This window comes from Crotalus tigris, unplaced genomic scaffold (assembly GCF_016545835.1).
Source record: "Crotalus tigris isolate CLP2741 ecotype Arizona unplaced genomic scaffold, ASM1654583v1 scf7180000024383.4638030, whole genome shotgun sequence".
Taxonomy (NCBI): domain Eukaryota; kingdom Metazoa; phylum Chordata; class Lepidosauria; order Squamata; family Viperidae; genus Crotalus; species Crotalus tigris.
In genome coordinates this window covers 3,727,864-3,739,657 of record NW_024100553.1, presented here as the reverse complement: position 1 = coordinate 3,739,657, position 11,794 = coordinate 3,727,864, and the positions used below count along the sequence as shown (strand labels likewise).

Genomic DNA, 11,794 nt, shown 5'->3' with positions numbered 1-11,794 from the left:
GAGGAAAAAAGGGCCCTCTGGATTTTGTTAATTACTATTTCTCTCATCCATGTCCAACAGCCATTAGTTACTCTAGGCTGCTAGAAGCTGCACTCCAATGAATTACTATACCTCACCATAAGCCTCTCCATCTTTATTCTGTATAAAGCATGCTGTACAATGAACAAGCCCTCTCTCTCCCCCTCCCCCTATACTATATTTCTGATTTCTCATCCTTTCATATCCCAGGACTTCCTCTCTCCCTCTTTATCATTTATCTTCTTCCACTTATTGTTTCTTCAAAGTACAGAACCTTTTCTTTACCAACAAGATGGCTTCCTTTCTTCTATGTTTATCACAAGCCAGGCTCTCCCTGTCAGGGAAGATAAATATTTTGCATGGCCTTAAACCAACACAAAAGCCATCCTTTCTGGCGCCACCAAGTCAGAGAGGTTTTTTGTTGTGTTGTCCCCCTCCCCCACCCAACTTCTTTTGGGGGCAGTTTTGTCTCCTTGCTGTCCTCCCTACCCACTAACTCTTGTGACCACTTTGAAATGAACAGGCAACAACAACAAAAAAAAAAGTCTGTCATTTTGGAGTAGAGGAGAGAAGTGGCTGAAAACTTCCATCCTTGAGGTTGAGCGGTTTTTTCTCTCTTTTAATTTTTTCCCCATTTTTGGCAGGTGGTTGATGGAAACCACATGATGGTTCAGCCCCTGAAGTCATTTGTGTGTGTGTGTGTGTGTGTGTGTGTGTGTGCGCGCGCGCGCGTGTGTGAGCTCTGTACCTCATTGAAACCAGCTTGCCTACAAGGAAGTCAACCCCTTTCAATCCCCTCTAGTACAGTACAGCCTCCTTCAGTCCGGCGAAGGGCTTGACACACTCAGCTTCAGTCTGCTGGCAAAGGGGGAGAAAAAAAGAACATACAAAAAACAAGCGGAGGAACAGAAAAAAGAGGGACTTTAACAAGGCGGCCAAGGAGAAGGCGCTCGGGTAGAGAAGAAAGATCTGCTTCAGGTGTGATTGCAAGGACCAAACTCTGATCTGCAGGTACATTTTCTTTTTTTCCTTTTCATTTTCCCCCTCTCAACTCATTTTCCAAAGTTTCTTTTTTGTTCTCTCTCTTGGAGAGTCTTTGGAGCAAATGGATTAAATGCAGTGGACCACACAGGAATTTCAGCCATGGAACCAGCAGAAATTTGGGAATTTGGATTTTTAGATCCCTGGCTCTCACCCTCAACTTAAGCCGCAGTGTTCTGTTACTCTAACCCCATTAGAACTTCCTCCTTCCTAATTTTTTTTAAAATCCACTCTGTTTCATTTACTGTCCCATCGCTGTCTCCCCTCCTGCTCTAACTATTAGAGATCGTTCCTCTTACGCTCTCAGGAATAAATTGTAAGAGTCCTGCACGTCTACTTCTCACCCACCCTTTCTCCAGCCGCATACATTTCATGTGTACATAAGTGGTAGAATTGTTCTCTCCAGTCGTCATTCCCTACATTTTGCTCCCCCCTCCCTGTAAACTGATGAGAATCCTACTGTTAACAGCTTGCTCTTAAGCTCCTTTACTCTCGGGTTTCCTTTCATCTAGTTGGCAGCTGCCTAACCTTGTAAGATTTATTTGATTGTTTCATTCTTGCTCCCTGGAAGAGCTTTTAGGGAACCCCCTGCATTGTAGCTGGAAAGGAACGACGATAGGTGTATAACACAAGGAACCTCTCCTATGCTGATCTCAACAACTAGCCACACATTATTCAGGCTCCCTTATGGTGCGTCCCCATTTTTTTTGAAGGATGGCTCAAACCCTACTAAGAAAGGAATTTGGGGCTGTCATCTCAAATTCTGTGTTTGGTCTGCACTTGTGTGCGACTGAGTAGGAGACAGGATGACTCTGAAGCCACAAGGTCTAATTCAGTGGGGAGTTCAGCCTTGAGGAAGTGAGGAGAAATGCCACATATTGTGGGATGGACATTGTGTGCATTCATCTATGTTTTTGTCTTAGATCCCAACATTTGTGGGAGCAGAGATCCCTGAGAATGGGTTTTATCATTTCTAGGTATAGATTTTCTGCAACGGTGTAAATGTATGAACTGGCTGGGGTGATCCTCAACAATTCCCACAATCAACCAAGCTGAAGTATGGAACTATAGCTGAAACTATATTTGTATTTATCTAACTAATATATCAAAAGTGGTCATGCCCAAAGAAAGTTGGAACGCCTTGTGTCCAAAGAGAGAAGTGAACTCAAAGTACCAGTTTTTTTTCTAAAGCAGGGCTTTTCGTGGGATTTAGCTCTCTTTTATTCCTTTCGCTTGTGGTGATTTTCCATCTCAGGGGTAGATACAATCTCCCGTTCTCAACCTCTGCAAAGTAGTAAGTTAAAATTAAAACAAAGGGTGAATTTGGGGGGAAATGCAGCTCCAAATGGTCTTTCTGAGTTCCCATGAAAAGAGAGCCTAGGACCTAGGTGCTTAGACCTGCTCATTGACTCTAGCGCCATCTAGCACCACTTGCAGCTATGCAAGATCCCCACCAGTGGAGCGCCTTTTGGTCCAGATATGATAAGAATCTTCTCCAATATCCCAGGACCAGCTAGAGGACTCTACAAAACTCGCCAAAAGGGCACAAACTGCCTTTCCCTGTTGTTTTTCCTTCCACCTCTCATATTCAGAGATCTACTGCCTCTGGTCATGGCAATTTTAACTAGCTTCCAAGTCACTGCCTTCCTCATCTAAGCCCCTTGTGGAGTCATTTAGCCTCCCGCTCCATCTTACGGGAAAAGCTTCCTTAAATGAAACGTGGGTTTGAAAACTATAAAAGAGCACTTTTATATGTCCATCTTTCTGTGTTATTGCTGTTCTTTGATTTGGCACTCTTCTGGATTTTGTCTTTTCTAGTCAACAGCACCAGATCTTTCTGGTACCGTAGTTGGAGAATATAGAGATGGATATTTATTGTTCAATTTATTTGCTGCCTATCTTGCCAAGGGGCTAACATTGAGACCTTCATCTCTTGCTAAGGGGTTACAGAGAAGCCCTGTATTCACCTCTGTAATTTCTCAATTTAGCATTGCACTTTTTTAAAAATATATATATATATTTCTTAAATCCAAGAATGACTGCACTCAGCTGTCTTGGATTTGTCCAGTGTGAGTCGAAACATGAGCAGAGCAGACTGGAAGAGTTTTTTTCATTCATAGCCAGCATAAATGTTTGCAAACCAGGACTGCAAAGCCAGCAATGTCTCCAAGAGCTTCCTATTCCCACCCTTGGAAGCAATTATACAAGGAGGCCCCAGGGGAATAGGAAACCCACAATGTCTGCCAATTTAAGCAAAGCCTCCTCAATCCTTTTAGCGGATCAAGCAAAAGGGAGGCGGAGAAGATGGTTATAGATGTTAGAAAGAGAGAACAAGAGGGAGAAAATTAAGACAGGCTGAGCTATCCAAGGTTAACACAGGAGAGGCATCCAGCTAAAATGGGAGATAGGGAAAAGTGGGTGGTTTTCCCAGAGAAGGGAGGAGGGGAGTGATAGAAGTGCTTAGGCCAACAGATGCGGGAAGCACACAGCTCCTCACTGCTGCCTCCATCTTTGGGAGAGCAGATCTAGCCAGGCTTGTGGAGGAAAGGCTGCCTGGGAAAAAAACTATATGCCTGCTTGCCAAGTCTGCATCCTTGTGCCAATTCTGCCTTTCTTGGCTGTGCAATTTCCTTGGCAGCCTGCTGCTTGCTGAGCTGGCAGGCATGACCCACTGCCTGCCATTAGAATCCTCAAGCTGGCTCCACACAACCACAGATGTCAAAGCCACACGGGCTCCTCTGACCCACAGCACGTGGCATTCCCCTTCCTCCCCAACTTCGTATTTTTAATTTGATTGTTCCAGAGCTGTGTTGGTCAGTCAATCCTGTACTTATTCCAAAGATGCCTTTTCACGAGGCAACTGGACCTTCTTGTTTTTCTTTGAAGAGGTTTTGCTTCTCATCCAAGAAGCTTCCTCAGCTCTGACTGGATAGTGGGGAATGGAAAGATTTATACTCCTTGGAGACCGCTGTTCATTTGCATTCTTTTAGCCAGCCTTAAAGCTACCTGGAGGCTTATCTGTGTCTTCAGGATCACCTGAGTAGTGCAAATGGATGCAGACCCTTCTTAGAACTGTTGAAAGGACTGTGTTGTAGACTGGAGATAGATGATGTTGGATCTCTCCCCCTCTGTTGAGAGAGGGTTGTTCAATTTTGACATAGATGGCCTCTTTGACCCCTCTTTCATCTATGTCAAAATAGAACAGCCCTCTCTCAACGGAGGGGGAGGGATACGACATTATCTATCTCCAGTCCTTTCAACAGTTCCCAAAAGGCTCCACACCCATTTGCACTACTCAAGTGACCCTGACACAGAGATAAACATCCAGGTAAACCCCAACAACTCTCTAAAAAAATGCAAATGAACAGCTGTCTGCAAGGAGTATAAATCCTTCCATTCCCCACCATCCAGTCAGAGCTGAAGAAGCTTCTTGGATGAGAAGCGAAACGTCCAAAGAAAAAAAAGAAGTCCAGTTGCCTCGTGAAAAAGCGTCTTTGGGATAACTATGACCTGGATGACTGAGAATCTCCATAGACAATCCTGTACTTGTTTTTTCCAGTCACCATCCTTTCCCCTTCTCCCATTATTGTACCAAAGGCCACATTTTCATGCCTGGAATCAGGAGACCTGAATGGATTCCAGCATCCACCACTCTGAGCTGGCGACCATAATCCTGAGTGATCCTGACACTTGAATTCTGTCCCCATCTTTCCTGTCTCCTTACATCATAGGACTGTCCTATGTTCTTTCCCACTCTTCTAGGGGTTTTCTAGGCATACAATATCTCTATGGCATTGTGTTTTGTTTGGACCTCTTTAACACATCCCTGCAATCTGGCAAAATATCCTTACAGGTTCACAGGATTGTTTTTGTGGGAGTAAATCTGAGAGGCAGGAGTGCTATGCAGGTTGCCTTGATCTCCTGACCTGGTAGGAAAGTGGGTTATAAAGCTAACAAAAGAATAAGGAAAATATTGCTGGGGTGCAATGACTAAGAATGAGAGAGGTGATACTGGAACCAGTGTCCCATCTTAGAGGCTTTAAATAGCAATTAATTTGGAATTAAAATTTGCCTTTCTTCACAAGTGATTTTCAGCCTCATCCAAGCATTATGATTTGTAGTACAACAGTAACAAAGGCAGGCTACCACTATAAGTTATTGCAAATCACTAGGGAGGAAAAGGCCAGGGACACTGAATCTACAAAGTGAGTGCTTTAATTGTACACTCTCCCTTGCAGTAGGCTGACACTGTTGATCTAGACTTGTCAACTCAAAGAAAGCTCTGTTAAGTATAAGTACAGGTAAGCATGCCTAGAATTTCAGACTGAATGTCCTACAGATGAAGAAAATGTATTGAGTATTAGTAGTATTTGTTCAGAATGGAGAAAGTCATTAAAAAAGCAAGAAATGGTGACAAATTTCTTTATACAATACGAGCAGAGTCTAATTACATCATTCTCGTGATATGTCAAATTTCAAGCTGATTTATTTATCACACATACATATTCCACCTTTCTTCCAAGGGCTTGTGGGGAGGCGTTATTCCTTCTGTCTTCATAACAACCTGTGAGTTGCATAGGCTTAGGGACTGATTCAAACATGCACACAATTCGCATTGAACGTTGGATGATGAGCAATATATGATTATGGACTCACAAGATATCCTAACAAGAAATAATCTAAGTAACAAGTAAACAAGTCAAAGAATGTTGCCAGCTGTGATATTTTTTTTTCACTCAGAAAGCAAAGGATTATTTGAAAGCACAGGAATCATTTTGATTATTATTCCATTTGTCCTATTATTATTTATCACAATTCCTACAGTTTCTACAAGGACTCCTATTTCAACCTTTTTAATTGGCTATACCAACTGAAATTGGAAAGCAATTGTACCTCCATTAAGCTACCACCTGTTCCTATACCACATGCGTCACAAAATTGTCTCTTGAAACTCAGAGATATGCTTCCATATTCTTTTTCTATGAGGTCACCTGGAAATGGTTCCCCCAGAGGGGAGCCATGAAATTATTTGTCCCAATTGTGTCTAACCATGATGCAGACATAATAAGAGTTGCAAAATAGTACCTAATCAAGATGAAAAGAATCTTGGTTTTGTTGCATCTCCATGACCTCATCCTCATTTTGTTCCCAACCTTTAATATAAGGTTGGATTGAGACATGCTGAGGTGTACCTGGGTTAGCACATCCCCACCTTCCCCCTATATACAGATAGTCCTCGACTTACAACCGTTCATTTAGTGGCCGTTCAAAGTTCTAATGACACGAAAAAGGTGAGTTATGACCATTTTTCACACTTATGACTGTTCTGGCATCAAAATTCAAACGCTTGGCAACTGACTCATATTTATGACGGTCGAAGTGTCCCGGGTCCTGCGATCACCTTTTGTGACCTTCTGACAAGCAAAGTCAACGGGGAAGCCAGATTCACTTAACCATGTTACTAACTTAACCACTGCGATGATTCACTTAACAACCGTGGCAAGAAAGGTCATCAGAATTCACCTCACAAATGTCTCAGCAACAGAAATGTTGGACTCAGTTGTGGTTGTAAGTTGAGGACTACCTCTATTCTGACACTATCTTTAGGGCAGCTTCAAGAGGTATAAAATTCAGGAGGCTTTTTCCCTCATGCCTTGGAGGGAAGGAAATCAAGGGACTGCAGTGATTCTGAAACAGGCCCAACAGAGCCAGGATGGGGATCAGCAGTGGGAATACTAAATGTTATGCCGGTATAATTTCTTGCCGATTCCAATACGGATGCAGAACATTGCAGCATAGCAGCAAAGAAAGGTCCAGAGCAAGCCTCATGCAGGAGATGTGAAACAACAAAATTGATCTGCATTTATTTTTTAATAGTTCCTTTCAATCAACCCGAGCAACTCAGCTTCCCTTTTCAACATGTCTCCCCACCCCCAATGACTGCAATCTGGCATATTCAGGTGTCTCTGCCAGCTGGTTGCTGGTTCGCTTACGTTGTCATTGTCTTCCAACTGGCACTTTGTTAAAAATAAAATTCAGATCCTAAATGAGTATTTTGTATGGACAAGAAGCCAAATTATTTGAAAGCCAGGATTGGCAAGCCCCAGTTTTGTTATTTTATGTTGGAATGGGTGGAGCCGTTTGCTGAGCTGGAGTGCAGATGAGCAGGAACCAAAACTCATCTTCTGTATTCATGAAAAGCAGAATCTGGCTCCAGCACACTGGCAGCCGCAGAGGGAATGCCTGTAATTGACAGCCTCATGTAGAGCACTGCATGATGTTTGGGGAAAGCTGCAAGATCAGGGCCAAGATGTGAACATGTTCAAATGCTGGTCCAAGATTATTGGTTGCAGGAAATCCACCCCGACACGCTCTAATTAACAATCAGGGAGAGCACATTCCACTCCGAAAGGCTGCTGAGAAAGTGTCATTGAAATTAATAAGAATAGCAAAATAGCCCTGCAATGAGGCATCAAGAGTGCAAGGGAGAACTTCCAGTTAGCCCAGGAGTCTGTGCCTTGGCTAAGGTTGAATTAAAAGTCACTTGAGTCCAGGGGTGCTGCAGAATTCTCCACTTTGCATAATCCTCTTTTTCTATCTGGAACACACCAAGGTTTTCTCCTGCTCTGCTTTCCATCTCAGATCTGCTAAAGAGGAAAACCATTGGCTTTTGATGGGTAATACTAAAAGGCCTCCTTTACAATTCTCCCGAGGCAGCTTCCAAATACAAGTAGTCCTCACTTAATGACTGCCTTGTTTAGTGACCATTCAAAGTTACAATGGTGCTAAAAAAGTAACTGTCAGAGCAACCTCACGATCGATCATGTGCTTAAGATGTGGGTGTTTGCAGTCAGCCAGCATTTATGACCCATGAAGCACCCTGTGACTACACGATTGCTATTTCCATGCTTCATAGCCAGCTTCTGACAAGCAGAGTTAGTGAAGAAATCAGCAATAAAATTGCAAGTCGCAGCCACATTCCATGTTTGCATCCATAGAAGATCATTTTTGTCACAATTAAAAAGGCCAAAAAAAGCAGTGGGAAAACAGGCATATTCCAAAGGCAGAGAATAAAGTCTGTGCACACATCTGTGTATGCACACACTCCCTGGAGAATAATATTCCAAGAAATAGGGCAAATACACAATAAAAGCCTTATTTGGAAAGCTCCTATATTTACATTTCTTTATATCACATTCCTTATAACATTCCTCCCTATTACTGTCAAAGTGTGTTAAAAGTTAAACAAACAAGAAAGAAAAGAGAATTTTGTATTGCCAGTTCTCAAGGCTGATGAGAAAGTTCAAATCTTATTACTTCTTACTTTGACATTCACAGCATGGGGCTGGTCTCTGGAATAGCTCTCCCCCCCCCCCTTTCTAGGCCCTTTCTCCTGCGATTCCCTGCCCCCACTTGAGTTGGAATAAAATCATGCTATCTTAACATTGGCTGTTTGCATCACCAATTCCTATCCTACATCTGCAGCAATTCCAGCTGCATGCACACTCTTTCCAGACCCTCAGGCTTTGCAAGTCACTAGCAAGCAAGCAACTACCAGCCAGGAGACTGCAGCCTGAATAGGGTGGGTCCGATATTCTTTAATTGCAAGACTGTGCTTTGGCTTTCCCAGGTTGTCTGCTCTTCTTCTGACATCCTGTCTGGGCATTGCACACATTATGCAATGAAATGAAGAAACTTACAGGAAATCAAACCTCAATCATAAAAATGTGCCTACAATATTTTTGTACTATTACTTTTTACAGAGTAAAAAAGAGTAACAAAAGAGACCTTTTATAGAGTAAAAATAATTTAAAGAACAAAAAAGTAAAGTGATAAGTAAATAAGCAAGAAATAAAGGAGAAAAGGTAGAAAAGAAAAAAAAAAGGGTATATAAAAAAGCAGCTTCCGATCTTCTTTACGGCAGTTACAGTAAATGCATTTATATTTTATCCTCTCTAGAGTTATATTGTGGCTCTCTTCTTTCCATATTCTACCCTTGCTATTTCTCAAACCCATAAATCATAAATTTATTTTTTATGTTTTTAGCATAATAAAGTACATAAATGGTTTCCAGTTAGAAAATGTGTCTATAACTTTTTTAATTAACTGAGCAAGATCAAATAGATTACAATTTGGATAGGTAGGGGATGAAAAAATAGAACAGTCAGTGCAGAGGGCTAGTGACCAGGTGGAAGAAGGGTATCTGTACCACCTAACACACATCAAACCCACCTGTGGCCATGCCTACAACATGTTGGTAACTTTGGCTTGGTGATCTTGGGTGGTGAAGGACTATAAATTCTATAAACGTAGGGGCTGTGATGGAGCAGTGTCAGATTCATGTCTGTCATTTAAATTGGATAACAAGCAGTTCTTGAGCAGGTAAAGAGTGGGGCAAGTTGACTAGCAGGAGGTGAGACCAATAGTATCACTGCAGTTGAATGATGACTTCTTGGAACAGTGGGGAACATCCCTCCTCCCAGTCTTCCCTTTGAAAAAAAAAAGCGGTGATATGCTGCAAAAAATTAACAACTGAACCAAACTTGCCTACATAATACTCCTGCTTCTAGGAGCCAAAGTACATATTGTATTGCCATTCTGACACATGAAATCACAACATAAGCTTGTTGAGGTTCTGGACTGCGTACTAGACAAAGCTAGACTTATGTGTGTAAGGGGTAATATTAGCATTGTCAGGGCATTATGCTGACACACTGTAAACTTCAAAGTGGGGGAAGGTCTTAGTAAGTGAACAGGCAGGTCTTGAGCCTTGCTAATGATCAAACCATTTTCCTTTTTTCAGCTTTACTAGCTAAATTATAATAGAAAAGTTGGGTGGAGAAGATAGGGCCCAGCGAGCTGCTGTGGTACTTGCACAATTAACAATTGCATGAATGGCTTTTTAAACAGAAACCTGCAAGAATGGGGTCCTTGAGCTTGGGATGGTGGGACAGAGAAGAGGAAGTCTTCACTAGTAACTGCGAATAAACAAATCATTAACAAACATGGTCCTCCGTTTCCAGATTTTCTTTGGTTTTTAACTTAGTTTCTCCTTCAGAAAAAGTGAATAAATGAGCATAAGACAATCCAGGTTGTGATGTTATTATTTCCCTTCTGAAAAATGCTTCTTGGGGTGACAATCATAAAGGAACTTCAGGAGTCCATCTTGTCTTATGTTCATTCCAAACTTTCAGGATGGCATGCCTAACAAAATGATTTTGAAAATCAACATTACCTTTAACTAAATCATCCCCCCCCCAAACACGCTTCTCCCAAGTAGTTAGGCTTCTAATTGTCAATTGATCAACTGTTTGACCTTTTTCTGCTGAGGAAGACAGCAAGTGAAAAGTTGTCCACTTATCCCCAATCTGAATCCCACAGGAAACCTTAAAGAATGCCAGGTGCTCAATATGTTGCTCACCTCTAATATGATCTTTGACATCTATGGTGATCCTAATCTGTATTAGTCCCACGCCTGTTAGGAAAACATTAGCTACTGGAGTAATTGAGAAATTTTCCTCCAATGCAAATAGTCCTCAAATCCAGATTGACATTGCAAAGATCTGTCAAAACTGGGAGCTTCCATACTTGCAATATATACAGGGGCAACTGTGGAGGAGGAACTTTAAAAAGTCAAGATGGAGTCTTTGATCAAAAAAAGAGGTGTGACTTAAACAGGGCCAGGTCTTTAATCATATATTTGCATCTGCCATTTTGAGACCCTCTACCACAGATGTTGCATAATGTGTATTTAAATGCGATTTACATAGTTGGTAGTTAACTGACTTCTCATCTACTTTGACTTTTCACAAAAGGGAAGATCAGAAGGAAAAGCAAACTTGAAAAAGAGAGATATATTTATAAATGTTTAAGGTGGCTGCTAGAGTCAGGCCAGTTCAAGAGACAGTGCTGCCAAGTCTGGTTTCAATATGACAGAAAGGGAAAATTATTAAATACACATGGGAGGAATTTTTTAAACATATTTCATATATTTTAATAAGGTTTAAACGAAATGAATTCCACATTAATTTTTTGCCCTTGCCCCATCTCCTTTTTTGAACTATGCCATTCAAAACCCACATATGGGTCCTGCTCGCAAAAAAACACACTCTCCCACTTAGGGTAAACGGAGGGATGCTTCGCTGATTGGATGTGGCACCAGGAGGGGATTCAAGGTGGCCTATTTTACCATAGAGTGGTGTTACTCAACCTCAGCAATTTTAAGATGTGTAGACTCCCACTCCCAGAATTCCTCATTCAGCAATGCTGGGGAATTCCAGGGATAGAAGTCCAAACATTTTAAATATGGCGAGGTTGAGAAACAGTCATAGAGAATGCACAGTGGCAGTGAGTGCACTATTGAAAGACTTAAAGTATCAGGTGAGGGATAGATTGTCTTGAAGAAAATCTATCTATGTGGTCGTTAGGTATAAAACATGATGATAGCACAATCAGTCTGTCACACCATAACCAACGACAATGACAATGGAAGAACTATAATTTTCTGAATCTGCCAAGTAATGACAGCTAATATGGTAAATATCTTAATCCCTTCTGAAACCCACTGTATTCTTATAAAGGAGGAAACATGGTTTAATCAGGACTGGGCTTTTGAACTACTATAGTCTTTGCCTTATAACAATTGAGTCCAAAATTTCTGTTGCTAAGTGAAACACTGGTTAAGTGAGCTTTGCCCCATTTTACGACCTTTCTTGCCATAGTTGTTAAGTGAATC

General features: G+C 41.6%; 1 protein-coding gene across 1 annotated transcript in view; it reads left to right on the top strand.

Annotated features, from left to right (window-relative positions):
* Positions 1 to 755: 755 nt before the first annotated feature.
* LOC120301446 (biglycan-like) overlaps positions 756 to 11,794 on the top strand; it is a 51,213-nt gene continuing 40,174 nt past the window's right edge. Inside the window, exon 1 of the mRNA XM_039328704.1 lies at positions 756 to 1,029. The gene's annotated coding sequence lies outside the window, so the exon portion shown is untranslated. The remainder of the gene's footprint in view (positions 1,030 to 11,794) is intronic.